General features: G+C 40.5%; 1 pseudogene; it reads left to right on the top strand.

Moving 5' to 3' along the window:
• LOC141198632 (uncharacterized) overlaps nt 1-16177 on the top strand; it is a 101208-nt pseudogene that overhangs the window by 72337 nt on the left and 12694 nt on the right.

Below are 16177 nucleotides of genomic sequence, written 5' to 3'. Positions count from 1 at the left end.
ATGAGAACGGGGGAGATGGCAGGATTAGAGTTGATCATAGATGTGACTTCTCATCTGTTTGTGACTTTTACAATATTTGTTTCAGGGTGAAGATCTCACCCATATTAATGCTATAGAGGCATATGTAAGGGGTGATGAGTGGTGTAAAGAGGAGATTCCTACATATGGCTACCCAGGTGAGTACTGACCACTAAATGCAGAGAAGTCACAGATTCTTCTCAGTCACCGGCTGTGGCTGCTTTATCGGTTGTGTAGTCCGGCTGTATCACAATCGTGTGATCACCATTTTGGCTCTAAACCACAACATTCTCTTCCACCCAAAACTGTTCAAATGATTTTGGGCATTGAAACCCTTTTCCATAGAACTTACAACCTGGAGGATCCACCTACTCACTGTGATTAGGAGACGCTACCTGCCCAAATCTGTAAACCACAAAGCCAGAAAATCACTTGAAGAATAATATTATGATGGATCTGTAAGAGAAAGTGGAGGGTAATGATGCTGTTGGCTTCCTAGAACCCTGATATCTTATTGGATGAATCTACCTTCTTTCCCTTCTGTGCTGCTGAATGTCCTCATATGGTCCCTACAAGACCACTTCCAGTCTTTCTGGCCAAACTTCACATTTATGATCTACAACATTAAATGTGCAGTGAGGCCAAGTGTGAATTTATGTACAATAACAGCAGAGTTTCCCTTTATCCTGACTGTTCAATTTCTTTTAAAACCGACTAACTTCAAACAGGCTTGTAATAAACTAAACAAGAAAAAACATTACACCTGTGCCACCATATATCTCTAAGCTAAATTTAAGACTCCTCATCTCTGCACTATTATAAAAAGTTCTCTTTGAATGTCTAATATTTCTTCTTGAAACTCATCTGACAGAAAATATTGTCCCTTACGATAGTTTAGATTGCCAAGAGCCACCGAGCCCCATACTCTAATTACCCCAGAGAGGTTTCACCGCTAGTTACTCACTATTTACTGATGGAGACTGTTGAGTTTGATCATTTCAGTAGATGTGTTATTGTCTATAGTCACAGTTTTGACTATAGTAGTTAGTTCCCAAAATACTCTGATTTAACCCCTTCCCGCAGCCAGTTTTGTGTTCTTATCAGGGCCTCTTTTTTAAATCTGACGTGTGTCAGATTATATGGTGATAACTTTGGAATTCTTCACAAAGGATAATAGGAAACAAATGGACCTTAGAAATTATTTTCCACCTTCTCTTGAATCCGACAATACCTTATATACGGTTGTATACTACTGTCTGGGCACATGGCAGGTTAAGAAGGGAAGGAGCGACATTTAGCTATTTGAATGCAGATTTTGCTGGGATAGTTTGCAGACACAATGTATTGGGGACACTGTTCATGGTCACCTGGCAGCTCAAAAGATGGCTACCAAAACTGGCTTGGCGTTATCTACTCCATTTTCCAGATCCCTGGGTTTGCTTTGCTCATCATCCTTTAACCCCTCTACATGTGTTTGGACTTAGACAGAGACCTCCCTGAGCGCTTGGGCCACAGTGTTACCTAATGTTCTGTGGTGTGAGATGGCAAGAAGAATAGTCAGATAGCCGGGTCAGAACCAGGGGGTCAGAGAAAATACAAAATCACACAAGAGTAGTCAGTAAACGGGCCGAGGTCACAACAGGAAACAAATACACAAGCTGGGAGCTGAGCACAGAGGACTGAACCAGAGGAGAACAAGGCTGTATCTGGCAGCTTCCGGCAATATCCTTCCAGCTTTAGTAGGGTGTGGTGCTCTCCAAATGGCTGAAGCAGGGAGCAGATTACTCCAGCTGGACAGCACACACACCCATACTGCCAGACTGGATGGGACTACAGGACCCAGGCAACCTAATCTTAGTGGCTGGACAGGGCCTGGGCCGCCCAGAGCTTCTGGTTCTGACGTCTCCTCCATCACCAGCGCCGTCTGCAGGATGAATAAGGCGGCTTCTGGTGACAGAAGCAGACGTCACAGGAGCAGATCCCAGAGGAGATGGGACCCACCATGTGACCAAATTGCAGAAAACCAGAGCAGTAGAAATCCCCATAAAGTGACTCCATTTTGGAAATTATAACCCTCAGTGAATTAATCTATAGGAGTAGTGACTATTTTGACTCCACAGGCCCTTTCCGGAAATTAGCACGCAGTGGATGTTGGAGAGTGAAAATTACAAATTTATAATTTCATTCCCCAACACATAGTGCCCAGATTGTGCTCCAGGAGACACACACCATCAATTAAGTGGGTTCTTCTCACTATAGTAATGTCAGATACATAGATGCACAATGTGTTTTGGGCACACTGCAAGGCTCAGAAGTGAGGGGGAGATCTGATTTAGGGAGAGCAGATATTGCTGGATTGGTTTATGGAAGCCATGTTGCTTTTCAAAAGCCTTTGAGCCACTAATAATGTGGAAACCTCTGGTTTTCCATTGACAGATGATGGACCTGAGTGGGGACTTGTTTTTTGTGAGATGAGTAGAAGTTTTTATTGATATTATTTTTGCCTACATAACATTGTTTGGTGGCTTTTTATTCCATATTTTGGAGGCAGACTGAACTAACAGTTGGACACCACGCTCTACTGGTTCATCCTATGAGGTTTTCTATTAGACTGTGAAATGTTATTGTCCTGATGAATAATGATGGCTAACATAGGGCAAAATTTAAAAAAAATCACAGAAAAAGATACAGCCTTACTAACACCAATAATCGTACCAATTCATGGAGGGTGTGGTTGCCTAGTATTAAAGATGCACACAGATGAAGCTTGCATAGGACGCCAGTCACACAGGTAGGTGTGATGCACAGTGTCTGGCTTAGAATAGTGATGATGCCCATACTATTACATCAGGAAGGCTGCCCAGCACTATATAAGTGCACCCCACATGGACAGACACCCCAGTACACCCAACGAACACTAAAATGCTAATGCATTTGTTATCTGATTTGGTGTTGGTAAAGCTGATTTTTCTGTGATGTTTTCTTGGTAAATAATGATACTTTTACATAAAGTACATTTTTACGGAGAGTTTAAGTAGAAATATTCAACAATATAAATTTTAAGGATATGTTATTCATGAATAATAATTGGTTTTATTCTTAGCAGATGACTGTACCAGGAGATCAGAGGGACAGCTGACATCTTCAATTTTTAAATCAGATGATCTTGAGATCCCACAGGATACAATTGAAGTGAATGCCATTAACCCAGATATACCATCATCCTTTTCCAGCAAAGATCTGTCATTTGATCCTTTGAAACAGGTCCTGTCTTCTGATTCATTACCGACTACTAAGGAAAATCAAAGTCACAAAATAAGCATTAAAAAACAAATTGCTCCTAAAGCAAAGAAGCCATTTTCATGTTCAGAATATGGAAATAGTTTTTCCCTCGAAAAGTCTTTTCTTAAACATCAAAGCATTTACACAGCGGAGAATAGATTTTTTTGTTTCAACTGTGGGAAATTTTTTAACCAGAAATCAAATCTTGTTAATCACCAGAGAAGTCACACAGAGGAGAAGCCATTTTCTTGTTCAGAAAGTGGAAATTGTTTTACAGAGAAATCAAGTTTAATCAGACATCAGATAACTCACACAGGGGAGAAGCCTTTTTCCTGTTCAAAATGTGGAAAATGTTTTAGCCGGAAATCAGGTTTGGTTAAACACAAGAGAACTCACACAGAGGAGAAGCCTTTTTCCTGTTCAGAATGTGGGAAATGTTTTAACCAGAAATCAGATTTGGTTAAGCACAAGAGAACTCACACAGGGGAGAAGCCTTTTTCCTGTTCAGAATGTGGAAAATGCTTTAGCCGGAAATCAGATTTGGTTAAGCACAAGAGAACTCACACAGGGGAGAAGCCTTTTTCCTGTTCAGAATGTGGAAAATGTTGTAGCCGGAAATCAGGTTTGGTTAAGCACAAGAGAACTCACACAGGGGAGAAGCCTTTTTCCTGTTCAGAATGTGGGAAATGTTTTAACCAGAAATCAGATTTGGTTAAGCACCAGAGAACTCACACACATGAGAAGCCTTTTTCCTGTTCAGAATGTGGAAAATGTTTTAGCTGGAAATCAGATTTGGTTAAGCACCAGAGAATTCACACAGGGGAGAAGCCTTTTTGCTGTTCAGAATGTGGGAAATGTTTTAACCAGAAATCAGATTTGGTTAATCACCAGAGAACTCACACAGGGGAAAAGCCTTTTTCCTGTTCAGAATGTGGGAAATGTTTTAACCTGAAATCAGATTTGGTTAAGCACCAGAGAACTCACACAGGGGAGAAACCTTTTTGCTGTTCAGAATGTGGGAAATGTTTTAAAGATAAATCAGTTTTGGTTAAGCACAACAGAACTCACACAGGGGAGAAGCCTTTTTTTTGTTCAGAATGTGGGAAATGTTTTAACCAGAAATCAGATTTGGTTAAGCACCAGCGAATTCACACAGGGGAGAAGCCTTTTTGCTGTTCAGAATGTGGGAAATGTTTTAACCATAAATCCGATTTGGTTAATCACCAGAGAACTCACACAGGGGAGAAGCCTTTTTCCTGTTCAGAATGTGGGAAATGTTTTATCCAGAAATCGGATTTGGTTAAGCACCAGAGAACTCACACAGGGGAGAAACCTTTTTCCTGTTCAGAATGTGGGAAATGTTTTAAAGATAAATCAGATTTGGTTAAGCACCAGAGAACTCACACAGGGGAGAAACCTTTTTCCTATTCAGAATGTGGGAAATTTTTTGTGAAGAAATCACTTCTTAGTCACCAGAGAACTCACACAGACGAGAAGCCATTTTCATGTTCTTAATGTGGGAAATGTTTTACACGGAAATCAACTCTTAACAAACTTCAGTGAAATCACACAGAGGAGAAGCCTTTTTCATTTTTAACCAAAAATTGTATCTTCATAAAGGGGTTGTCCACTACTAGGACAACTCCTTCTCATTCCTTATGTTTGGCCTTGTTAAAATAAAAACACACATACGCACTCCCTGTTCTGGCGCTTTTTCCATCGCGTTTCCGTAAGGATTTTACATCACACAAGATTGTTACATCACACAATCCTGCTCCCAATCACCGCCACCTTCAGACGTATTGTACATCAACAGGAAGGACATGGCCTGGACATAGCACCAAGAGAATGCACACACTGAATGCACTCTCTTCAGACCGTGTTCCTGGGGGAATTATAAGCAATTTACAGCCTCAAACATGCTGTCCGATATGGGAAAGAAAGAAGAGATCAGAGTTTAATCTGAGGTCCTCCACCTATGTCAGCATGTCTGGTATGCAGCGTTTCTTATGGAAGGTCTTATCTTCCTGCTCCGGAGCTATTACTGCCTCACCTCAGCATGGAAAAAGAAGCAGTCTTAACCCTCATGATGCCAGGCAGCTCCAGCCTGTAAGTCCTGCTCCAACTTCTCTCTTAATGTAGGCCTCACAGGAAAACAGCTCCACAAATCTCCCTGTACTCTCACCAAAGCCCCCCTGCTGAGCAGTGCTTGCTTCACAGGGACATTTACCCCCCAGCCACAGGTTATTCTGATATGGGGAACAACATAACTGATTTGTATATCAGATTGCGTCTATCCCTACTAAAGAAGATATGGAGCAATATATTCAGAGTCTGGAGACCACATCCAATACTGAAATACGTCCCCTCACTTCTATCCTGTCACAGCTTACTGACAAGGTACAGAGATTAGAGGATAATGTCGTCCAAGTTAGAGGCCATCATAATGCTCAGAAACTAACACTGGATCTTCACAGCCAGTAAATAAACCACCTGTTTAATATGGTTGATGATCAAGAAAATCACAATAATATCTGGATAAGGGGTATACCTGAAAGCATCAATGCACAAGTGATTATGCCAACACTGCGATCATTATTCACTAATATTCTTGGTGATCCTATTGATAAGGAGGTCGAAATTTAAAAGGCGCACCGTACAATAGGCAATCATGGCCCAGATCCTGAGTGTCCAAGGGACATTATCTGTCGCATACATTTTTTCAATGTAAAAGAGGCCATTGTGAGGAAAGCAGAGGAGTTGGATCCTGGTGATTTCAATGGAAAACGCATATAATTGCTCACATATCTATCCTGAATGACACTTGCTAAAAGAAGGGTATTGAAACCATTACTTGATGCCATCCGGGAAAATGGCCTGATGTACTCCTGGGGGTACCCATTACAGTTGTATATTTTCAAAGATCCAAGCAACATGAGACCTGTTTGTGATGCCCTGGACATTCCATATATCTGACTGGCCACCTGCTCCACCATTGCCCCAGAGAGTTCCAGCACGTCACAGAAGGTGTTCAATGGATCAGGAACTTGATGGTGACGCAGACAGATGGGAAAGGAACCTGCTAATCATATGAGCTCCTGAAATGAATCTTGTCTCCCTGATGAGAGACAGTTTGCAGATGCTTACTTATTTCTTTAAGCATATAATTAGATATATCTAAATAGAGCATTAGGAGCCACTCTTCCGCTATATAGAATGTCTAAGTTCATATAAGATCTTAGACCAGCATATAAGTTGAGTTCACATGATACTACTGTAATATCAGGCTGTATTACATTACTTGCTTTATATTCCATGGTTCCCCCTAATAGGAATCCTAGAACTGAAAGTTTGACTTACGCCTGTAAAGACAACCCCCAGTTAGGGACTTGCATTGGGATCTGCTTGTTTCGCAATTTCCTACTGTTTTGATATATTCATAATCTATACTTCTTAGACACTGAGAGGTAGACGTTACTATCTACCGTCTATACTTCCTCTTTTCTCTTAACCTTTCTCTCTTCCATTCCCCCTTTTTTTCATATAATATGGCACAACTCAAAACTTGTTCATTGAATGTCAGAGGACTTAATGTTCCAGAGAAAGGAGCTCAAGTGTTTTATCATAGGAATAAACAGCACGTACATTTTCTCTTTCTTCAGGAGTCACACTTTAGAGGCGATCATATACTGTACCTCAGATTATTAATAGATATTATTCATCTTGGCGTCCCAGAAAAATGCAGTTTTGAAGTCTAAGGTCCTGAGTATTAGCTGCCACAGATCACTGCCGCATACTATTGTAGAAACACTGTCTGACACGGAGAGGAGGTTCGTGTTTGTTAAGATCTCCATCTACTAAAAATTTTGACTTTAGAAAACTTCTATCTCCCTAATTGTGACCAAATTAAGGCATGCCGTGATTACTTAAACTAAAATATTTTGTGGAGGACCTTATCATCATTGGAGGTGACTTTAATTTTGTCTTGGATCCTTCTTTAGACGCGTCCCTGGGCTGGAGACACCAATCTAAAACACAAACAAAAGTTTTGCTAATTGTGCTTTGATCTCAACCGGGCGATGTATGGAGGATACTACATCCCGACGTAAAGGATTATACCTACTATTCTCCTTTACACAATATGCATAGCCATATAGTCCTTTTCTTAATTAGCCGTCACTTGCCTACATGGCAACCTACATGTCAGGTAGGAACTGCTGTATGGTCAGATCATGCTCCTGTATATTGTAATCTGACTATGCCGGACTCCACCAAGGATTCAGATGTAGGAACCTAAATGATAATCTGCTGAAAGACTCGCTCTGTGTCTCAGACCTTCTTGAGACTCTAGGCTCCTTCAAATATATGAGCATGATGAAACTGCCTTACCATTTAAATGGGAAGCACTCACATGTGTCCTCAGAGGGATAATAATAAAACATAGATAAAGGCTAAAAAAAGGAGAGAACAGCTAGTCTCCCATTTGCTTGAGCGGATTGATCTACTTGACAAACAACATAAATGATCTGCTTCTCTCCAGGTATATGTAGATCTGCTTAACACTAGAAGGGAGCTAAAGTAGTTTCATGGATGGGGTACTTGAAAATATTGTGTAATTTCAGGGCACCTACTTATGGAAGGAACCAAGTGGAAGCTTCCATTCTCGGTACTAGATATGGGGCCTCCTCGAGAAAATGACTTAAAATGTCGTACACTAAAGTTAACATATAAGGCGCGGGATAGGGGTAAAAATATTCTGTGAATTGGAAAGTACACAAATTATACTCCTTTATGGCACAGCTATAACTTACCAGAGCTACATAAACTAAAAAATGTTAGTGAGTGGAAGGATAGGGGTATATGTTTGGTGTCACAACTCTTGAGGGATGGATTATTCAAGAGCTTTGAACAAATAAAGGCAGGTTTTAACCTTCCGCATAGGGTGTTTTATCAACATCTTCAAATACATCTTGCATATAGTACACAACTAGAATAAACGCCATACTGATTGACATCACCCAATAGACACCATTACTACATCGTTGGATACAAAAGGTCTATTAACCCTTATTTATAGGCAATTACTGGCCCTACATTTGGATAACTATCTTTTGATAGATAAGACATGGGAGGGGGGTGAGGGTCCCTTATCTGAGGAGCAATGGGGGAAATACTGGATTTGACACTGAAACTTTCATTATCAGAGTCACAAAGATTGTCCCGAATTCTTCTCATTCATAGAGTATATAGACCCCCAAGTATTTTATTTAAAATTGAAATACAAATGGAGGACACATGTCCTAGATGTGGTCAAAAGGACGCCCACTTGATGCATATGATGTGGGAATGTGTAAATATTGGTGACTACTGGAAGGGAGTGATCGCTCTTGTACTATCTGTATTTGGGATACAAGTTCAGTTGGAACCTAAAATCTGTATCCTAGGACTCCTGAGAGAGGATGTAGATCCTGACTACCATATGGCAATAGATAGCTCAGGAATATTATTCCAAGCCAGAACGTTGTTGGCACTACATTGGATAGACAATTCTCCCCCAACGATAACAGAACTAAAATCCAGGATAAAAAACACTCTATGCTTGGAAAGTGGAGCTTATATTAAAGGAACGCTCTCAAGAAATCCATACACATGGTTAATTACCCCAGGTATTTCTTCAGAAATACTATACTGGACCATTTGTACATATCCCTGCAGTAAACCAGGAATTTATATCCTGATACCTAAGGTGTCCGCAAATAATAATTGTCTCAGTCCACACAATTGCCCCTTCTTAGAGATATTCTTTTCCTTTTGATGTCCCAATAGGGAAAAAAAAGCAGTCAGGAAGTATTCAGATATTTATGTACAAATGTAAAATTACTGTTCCAAAACCTTGTACTATAGAGTAATATTGGGTTTTATATCATTGTAAACCAGTTGTTGTATTGTTTACTGGTTTTCTTTCTTTTTATTTTTTTTTCACAGAGTTTATATGACAAAAACAAAATGTTGGTCTTTCTTTTGTTAAATAAAAATTATCTGATTGAAAAAAAGAAAGGAGCGAAGATCTTTAATAGATCAAACGTATACAAAATATCAAGATCGCATGTGAAGGTACTCGTATGAATTCACAGATAAATGTGGTCACTCATTGACAAGGAAGTTACATCCACGGATACAAAGGACATACAGCTCCGGCAAAGATTAAGAGACCACTGAACAGTTTTCTATTGGAAAGACTGGTGGAAAGCATGGCAAGAGGAATGAAAGCTGTGATTAAAAATCATGGTTAGTCCACCAAATATTGATTTCACATTTAAAACATGAGTAATTTGAGGTCTGAAAACACTTGTTTCTTTTTAATATTTTGACACTATCATTTGCTGCAAATAAATACAAAATTTTTAGCTTTGAATTTCGGAGACAAGTTGTCAGTAGTTTATAGACTAAAATAATATACCTATAAAGAGAAAAATCAGAGAAACTGAAAATTTTGCAGTGGTCTCTTAATTTTTGCCAGAGCCGTATGTATCCAAAACAAAAGGAGCACGACTGCTATAAATTCCTAACCCCACTGACATAGCTGACGCATTTCATTGCTGTTATAGCTCACTTCATAATATTCATGGAAAATATATACATTTTCTTGAAACAATAATTGACAAATATATTTTGGACACTACCGTTCCTTCCTTACAGACCCCTGAGCAGGAGATACTAGACAAATCTTTCACTGAACAACAGATAGGGAATGATTTAATGGCCTGTCCTATCGGGAAGAGCCCTGGGCCAGATGGATTCAATAATAGATTTTATAACATGTTTAACCTCTGTTATTACCATTAGTGTTCAATAATATCTCACAAGACTCCCCCTTTTGCCCCCCAATCACTTGAGGCTCACAACAGTTTTATCAAAGCCTGGAAAAGAACTAAATGCCTGCCCTAATGTTCATCCAATTTCATTAATATACATCAAAATATTCTCTAATATAATTGCACCATGGCTCTCCCACTACCTACCCTCAATTGTTAGCAACGATCAGGTTGGCTTCGTTAAGGGTAGAGAAGTGCGTGATAATACCAATAAAACGTTGTTAGTTTCACGTGCAAAAAAACGGGATCCCAATGTGCCTTGTTTCTTTGGACGCTGAAAAAGTGTTTGACAGAATGCACTGGACTTTCTTGAAGAGCACCTTACGAAAAATTGGGTTAGGCTCTTTCTTGTTATCTAAAATTCTATCCTTCTACACTGACCCTAAAGCTATAGGGTAAACGGCCTTCTATCTGACACATTTTCTATTAAAAATGAGACAAAGCAAGAGTGTCCCTTATCACCTCTCCTATACACATTGGTGATGGAACATTTCGCGGTAGCATTACAAAAAAATCCAGATATTAGTGGAGTTGCTATAGGCTCACATCACTATAAACTAGCTCTATACGCAGATGACTTGTTGCTCTATTTTCAAACCCAATTATCTCATTTCCTTCTATACTAAAGGAATTCGAAGAATTTGGTCAAGTAAGCGATTTTAAAGTCAACTGCTCTAAATCAGAAGCAATAACATAAGACAACGGCTAATTTTTAACTTTCCCTTTAAGTGGCAGAAAGACACACCTAAGTACCTCAGTACACAAATTCCAGGCAACATGGATGATCTGTATAGCTTAAATTATATCACTGTCCTTGAACAAACTCTTTAAAATGTAATGAATTATAACTCCAAACCCTTGTCCTGGTTTGGTTGTATTTATGTGATAAAATGGACATTTTGCCAAAACTTCTTTATATATTCCAGACCGTTCCTGTCTGCGTTCCTCAGACCTTTTTCTCCCATCTCGACAACGCTATTAGGTAGTATGGGGAACGTCGAGGTCTAGGATATGTTTTAAAATATTGTGATGTTCCAAAAATAAAGCGGGGTACTAGTATGCCCGTTCTAAAAAAAATTACCATCAATCTTTGATTCTTATGAGAGCAGTGGACTGGTTCACATCTGTGGAACATAAGCAATGGGTGAAACTGGAAGAGGACCTCTATCCGTGGATACTCACATCTCTACCTTGGATTGACTAAATACATGTACAAACTAAACAATTATCAATACCCATTCAACACTTTTTGAAAACATGGGATCAAGTCTTAATCTCTTCATCTATATCACGTAGGTTGGGTCCATTAATGCCCTTGTTTGACAACCCAGATTTTCCCTCTGCTTCAGGTACGGACTCATTTCTAATCTGGGACTGATCTGATGGGGTTAGATTGAGACACGTTCTCATGGGATCAGGCTCTTTTCCTTCCTTTATAGAACTTCGTGGCTCCTTTCCAATTAGGAGTCTATCCTGCCTGGCTTATTTCCAGCTCAGGTCATTTATAAATTCTCACATGTTACTAGTATAAAAGATGAACTCACTCCTTTTGAACCCTTAATCACGCAAGTAGGTCCTTGTACTAAACTTCTATCTTGCATACACAAAGCAACACAAATGGACACCAGCGATGACCCTCTACCCTTTACTGGGGTTGGGAGAAGGAATTGGGTAGTCAAATTTCAGAGAAGGATAGGCAAAAAACATACATAATGCCAGAAATGTCACTGACTGCGGAGACATCTCCATGTAGCGTCTTCACTCCGGATATCACTGTACAGGAGCCGCACAGTTCACACTGCGCATTCACTGAGGCCCCTGATCATGTGACCCCTGACTCCTCCCCTCCTGTGACCTCATCACAGGTCCTGTACGCACAGAGCAGCCATATATGTGGTGGCGGATCTGCAGGTGGAGGTATGTGGAGATTCCCCATTACTGGGCGCAGGGGGCATTAACCCCTTCAGCACGGAGACTCTTTTGGGGTCTCTGTGTGGTGTAAACAGTGAGGTAACAGCTGTGGACAGAATGCGGTTTAGCTGGTTCCCGTCCACATTAGATCCATTCAGACGACTGCAGGATGAAGGACAGAAGCCCAGAGAAGTCCTCACACAACGCCATTATTCATCTCCTAGTACTATCACAGTAATGTAGATAGTAGTGATAACCGTCCACATATTCTCTTTATACCCTCCGGTGCGATGGATTTGGCCTCAGTGTCCAGGAAGCTTCACGGTTCAGCAATGCCCCTCCGCCATCTTCCCTCCACCTGAACGATTTACCCTTTCAATGCCACAAAACCGAAAGTTCTTTCAGTCACCAGTGTGTTCTCTTAGGAAATGTGTGGAAACGTTGGAGGGGTTAATGGCCGCGGGATTAGTGGGGTCTCCTATGTGCTCATTAATTCTCTGCCTTATTTACGGGAGGAGCAGCCGACATATCTGACATTACATCCCAGACACTGAATACAATATACTACAAATTCTCTGCTGCAGGTGATACATTGTGTAATGAAATGTTTTATTTAATGTGATTAAATCTATTTCTTGTGTTCGGCATATTTACATGGTGGACATTTATCAATGCCGCATCTGTGAAACCCCAGAGGTGTAAGCCAGGTTCTCATTATGTGTTTCTCTAACGATTAATTTAGGAGACAGGAGTTGTGAAAGGGTCGGGGCCGAGAACAAACAACCATCTCATAAAACCATCAGACCACCATCTTGTGAGAAAGGTATTCAGCTGCAGACTCCGAGGAAGAAACTGTTTGTTGTCTGTGGCCTAAAATATATAGGTTTTATTACTAGATGTATAGAAGAAAACTAAACACTGTAAAATAATAAATCTCCTCATATGTTTCCCCTTATTATCTCCAGTAATTGTATTATTACCCAGGATTTTTATGTTATATCTGCTCATCATCTTCTCATTCAGGTCTCTACAATATCGGATCCTGTCAGTGAAGATCTTCTATATAAGAGAATTTTCTTGATTTTACCCATCAAGGATGGATATGGACAGAGACAAGATGGTGGAGAGGATATTACACCTCACCCTAGAGATCCTCTTCCGGCTTACTGGAGAGGTGAGAGATTCTGATGACGTCACATTACATCCTTCTTATCTATGGAAATAATAGAAGGACAGAACTGGAGAGGTGAGGACTCTGGAAATGTCTGTAGTGAGATTTATTAACCCCTTAACAACATTTGACGTACTAATGCGCGTCTGTGCCCTGGGACTTAAGAGCCAGACCCGTATTAGTACGTGATGGCGATCGTGCGCGCACACAGGCTGTGCGGGCGCGATCGCCGCCGGGTGTCAGCTGATTGTCACAGCTGACACCCGGTACTATATGCAGGGAGCGGTTACGCACCGCTCCAGCACATTAACCCCCGCGATGCTGCGATCGAAGTCGATCGCAGCATTGCGGTGGCAAGGGGAGGTGATCGCAGATACTCACCTCCTCTTCTGGCTTCCAGCGCAGTGCATCTCCAAACAATCTTCTCCCTGTCCAGCGCTGACAGCCTGCATGGCACAGGGATGGTGCTGCATTCCTGTGCCATGCAGGCGATCAGAGAAAAAAAAAGTGAAAGTCCCATAGTGGGACAAAGTAATAAAGTATAAAAACTATCAGAAAGTGAAAAAAAAATTGCAAAAATATAAAAAAATAAAATAAAAAAAATAATCCACCAAAAATAAAAATATAATGTACCCATCAATAAATATTATAATAAAAAACAAAAAACAAACAAACAATAAAAGTACACATATTTGCTATCGCCGTGTCCGGAACAACCTGACCTATAAAACTGTCCCACTAGTTAACCCTTTCAGTGAACATGGTTAAAAAAAAAAAAAAAAAAACGAAGCAAAAAACAATGCTTTATCACCATACCGCCAAACAAAAAATGTAATAACACGCGATAAAAAAGACAAATATAAATAAAAATGGTACCACTGAAAACGTCATCTCGTCCCGCAAAAAACAAGCCGCCATACTGCTCCATCAGCCGAAAAATAAAAAAGTTATAGCTCTCAGAATAAAGCTATGCTAAAAAATAATTTTTTCTATAAAATTGCTTTTATTATGTAAAAGTGCAAAACATAGAAAAACTATATAAATGTGGTACCGCTGTAAACGTACTGACCCGAAGAATAAAGCTGCCTTATCAATTTTACCACACGCGGAACAGAATTAAAAAAAACAAAAAAAACAATTCCTGAATTGTTGGTTTTTGTTTATTCTGCCTCCCAAAAATCGGAATAGAAAGCGATCAAAAAATGTCACGTGCCTGAAAATGGCACCAATAACAACGTCAACTCATCCCGCAAAAAACGAGCCATCACATGACTGTCTGCCAAAATCTGGAAAAATTATAGCTCTCAAAATATGGCGATGCAAAAACTAGATTTTACGAAAAATGCGTCTTTTAGTGTGTGACAGCTGTCAGTCATAAAACCCCCATATGATTCTGGTATTGCTGTAATCACACCAACCCGAAGAATAAAGTCGTCTAATCACTTATACCGCACGAGGAACGGCGTAAAAAATAAACTCTCGGGTTAGGGTTAGGGCTAGGGTTAGGGCTAGGGTTAGGCCTGGGTTTGGGGTTAGGGTTGTGATGGGGTTGGGATTTTTTTCAAAAGTAAGAAAAAAAGATGACGATATGGCGACTAGTGTTGAGCGCAAGTGCTCGGTACTTGAGTTTGCATCGGGTGCTCTGGTATGCATTGAGTATCGTGGGTATTTGAGTGACATGCTCGAGTCTCCTCCCCATATGCTTCGCGGCCAGAAAAACTTTGCGGGGATTGCCTGCCATGCACGAGCGATCCCCGCATGTTTTTTTTTTGGGTGTCTAATAACCGTGAAACATGCGGAGCAGGGACTCGAGCATGTCACTCGAGCACACGCTGTACATGATGCATACGTGAGTACCCGATGCAAACTCAAGTAGCGAGCACTTGCGCTCAAGAGTAATGACAACTTATTCAATATGATGACCTAATGTTATCAAATTCTGTGTCGTACCTCTGGGTTCAAAATGTTCACTATACACCTTAATAAAATCCTTGAGGGGTCTAGTTTCCAAAATGGGGTCACTTGTGGGGGAGCTCCACTGTTTAGGCACATCAGGGGCTCTCCAAACGCGACATGGTGTCCGCTAACAAATTGAATTGAAAATCGGCTCAAATAGCTGACGCCATGTTGCGTTTCGAGAGCCCCTGCGTGCCTAAACATTGGAGCTGCCCCACAAGTGACCCCATTTTGGAAACTAGACCCCCCAAGGCACCTATCTAGATGCATAGTGAGCACTTGGAACCCCCAGGTGCTTCACAAATTGATTCATAAAAATGAAAAAGTTTTTTTTTTTTTCACTTTTTCATTTTTACGAATCAATTTGTGAAGCACCTAGGGGTTCCAAGTGCTCACTATGCATCTAGATAGGTGCCTTGGGGGGTCTAGTTTCCAAAATGGGGTCACTTGTGGGGGAGCTCCAATGTTTGGGCACACAGGGGCTCTCCAAAGACAACATGGCGTCCGCTAATTATTCAAGCAAATTTTACAATCAAAAAGTCAAATTGCGATCCTTCCCTTCCGAGTCCTGCCGTGCGCCCAAACAGTGTTTTTTCCCCACATATGGGGTATCTGCGTGCCCAGGGGAAATTGCACAACAAATTTTGGGGTCCATTTTTTCTTGTTACCCCTGTGAAAATAAAAAAAATTGGGTCTAAATTAACATTTTTGTGAAAAAAGTTAAATGTTAATTTTTTTCTTCCACATTCCAAAAATTCCTGTGAATCACCTGAAGGGTTAATAAAGTTCTTGAATGTGGTTTTGAGCACCTTGAGGGGTGCAGTTTTAAGAATGGTGTCACTTTTGGGTATTTTCTGTCATAAAGACCTCTCAAAGTGACTTCAAATGTGATGTGGTCCCTAAAAAAATGGTTTTGTAAATTTTGTTGGAAAAATGAGAAATCGCTGGTCAACTTTTAACCCTT

The sequence above is a fragment of the Phyllobates terribilis genome, unplaced genomic scaffold (assembly GCF_046119375.1).
Source record: "Phyllobates terribilis strain yellow unplaced genomic scaffold, ASM4611937v1 Scaffold_98__1_contigs__length_5973952, whole genome shotgun sequence".
Taxonomy (NCBI): domain Eukaryota; kingdom Metazoa; phylum Chordata; class Amphibia; order Anura; family Dendrobatidae; genus Phyllobates; species Phyllobates terribilis.
Note: the sequence above shows the minus strand (reverse complement) of the source record. Positions and strands in the feature narration are given on the sequence as shown.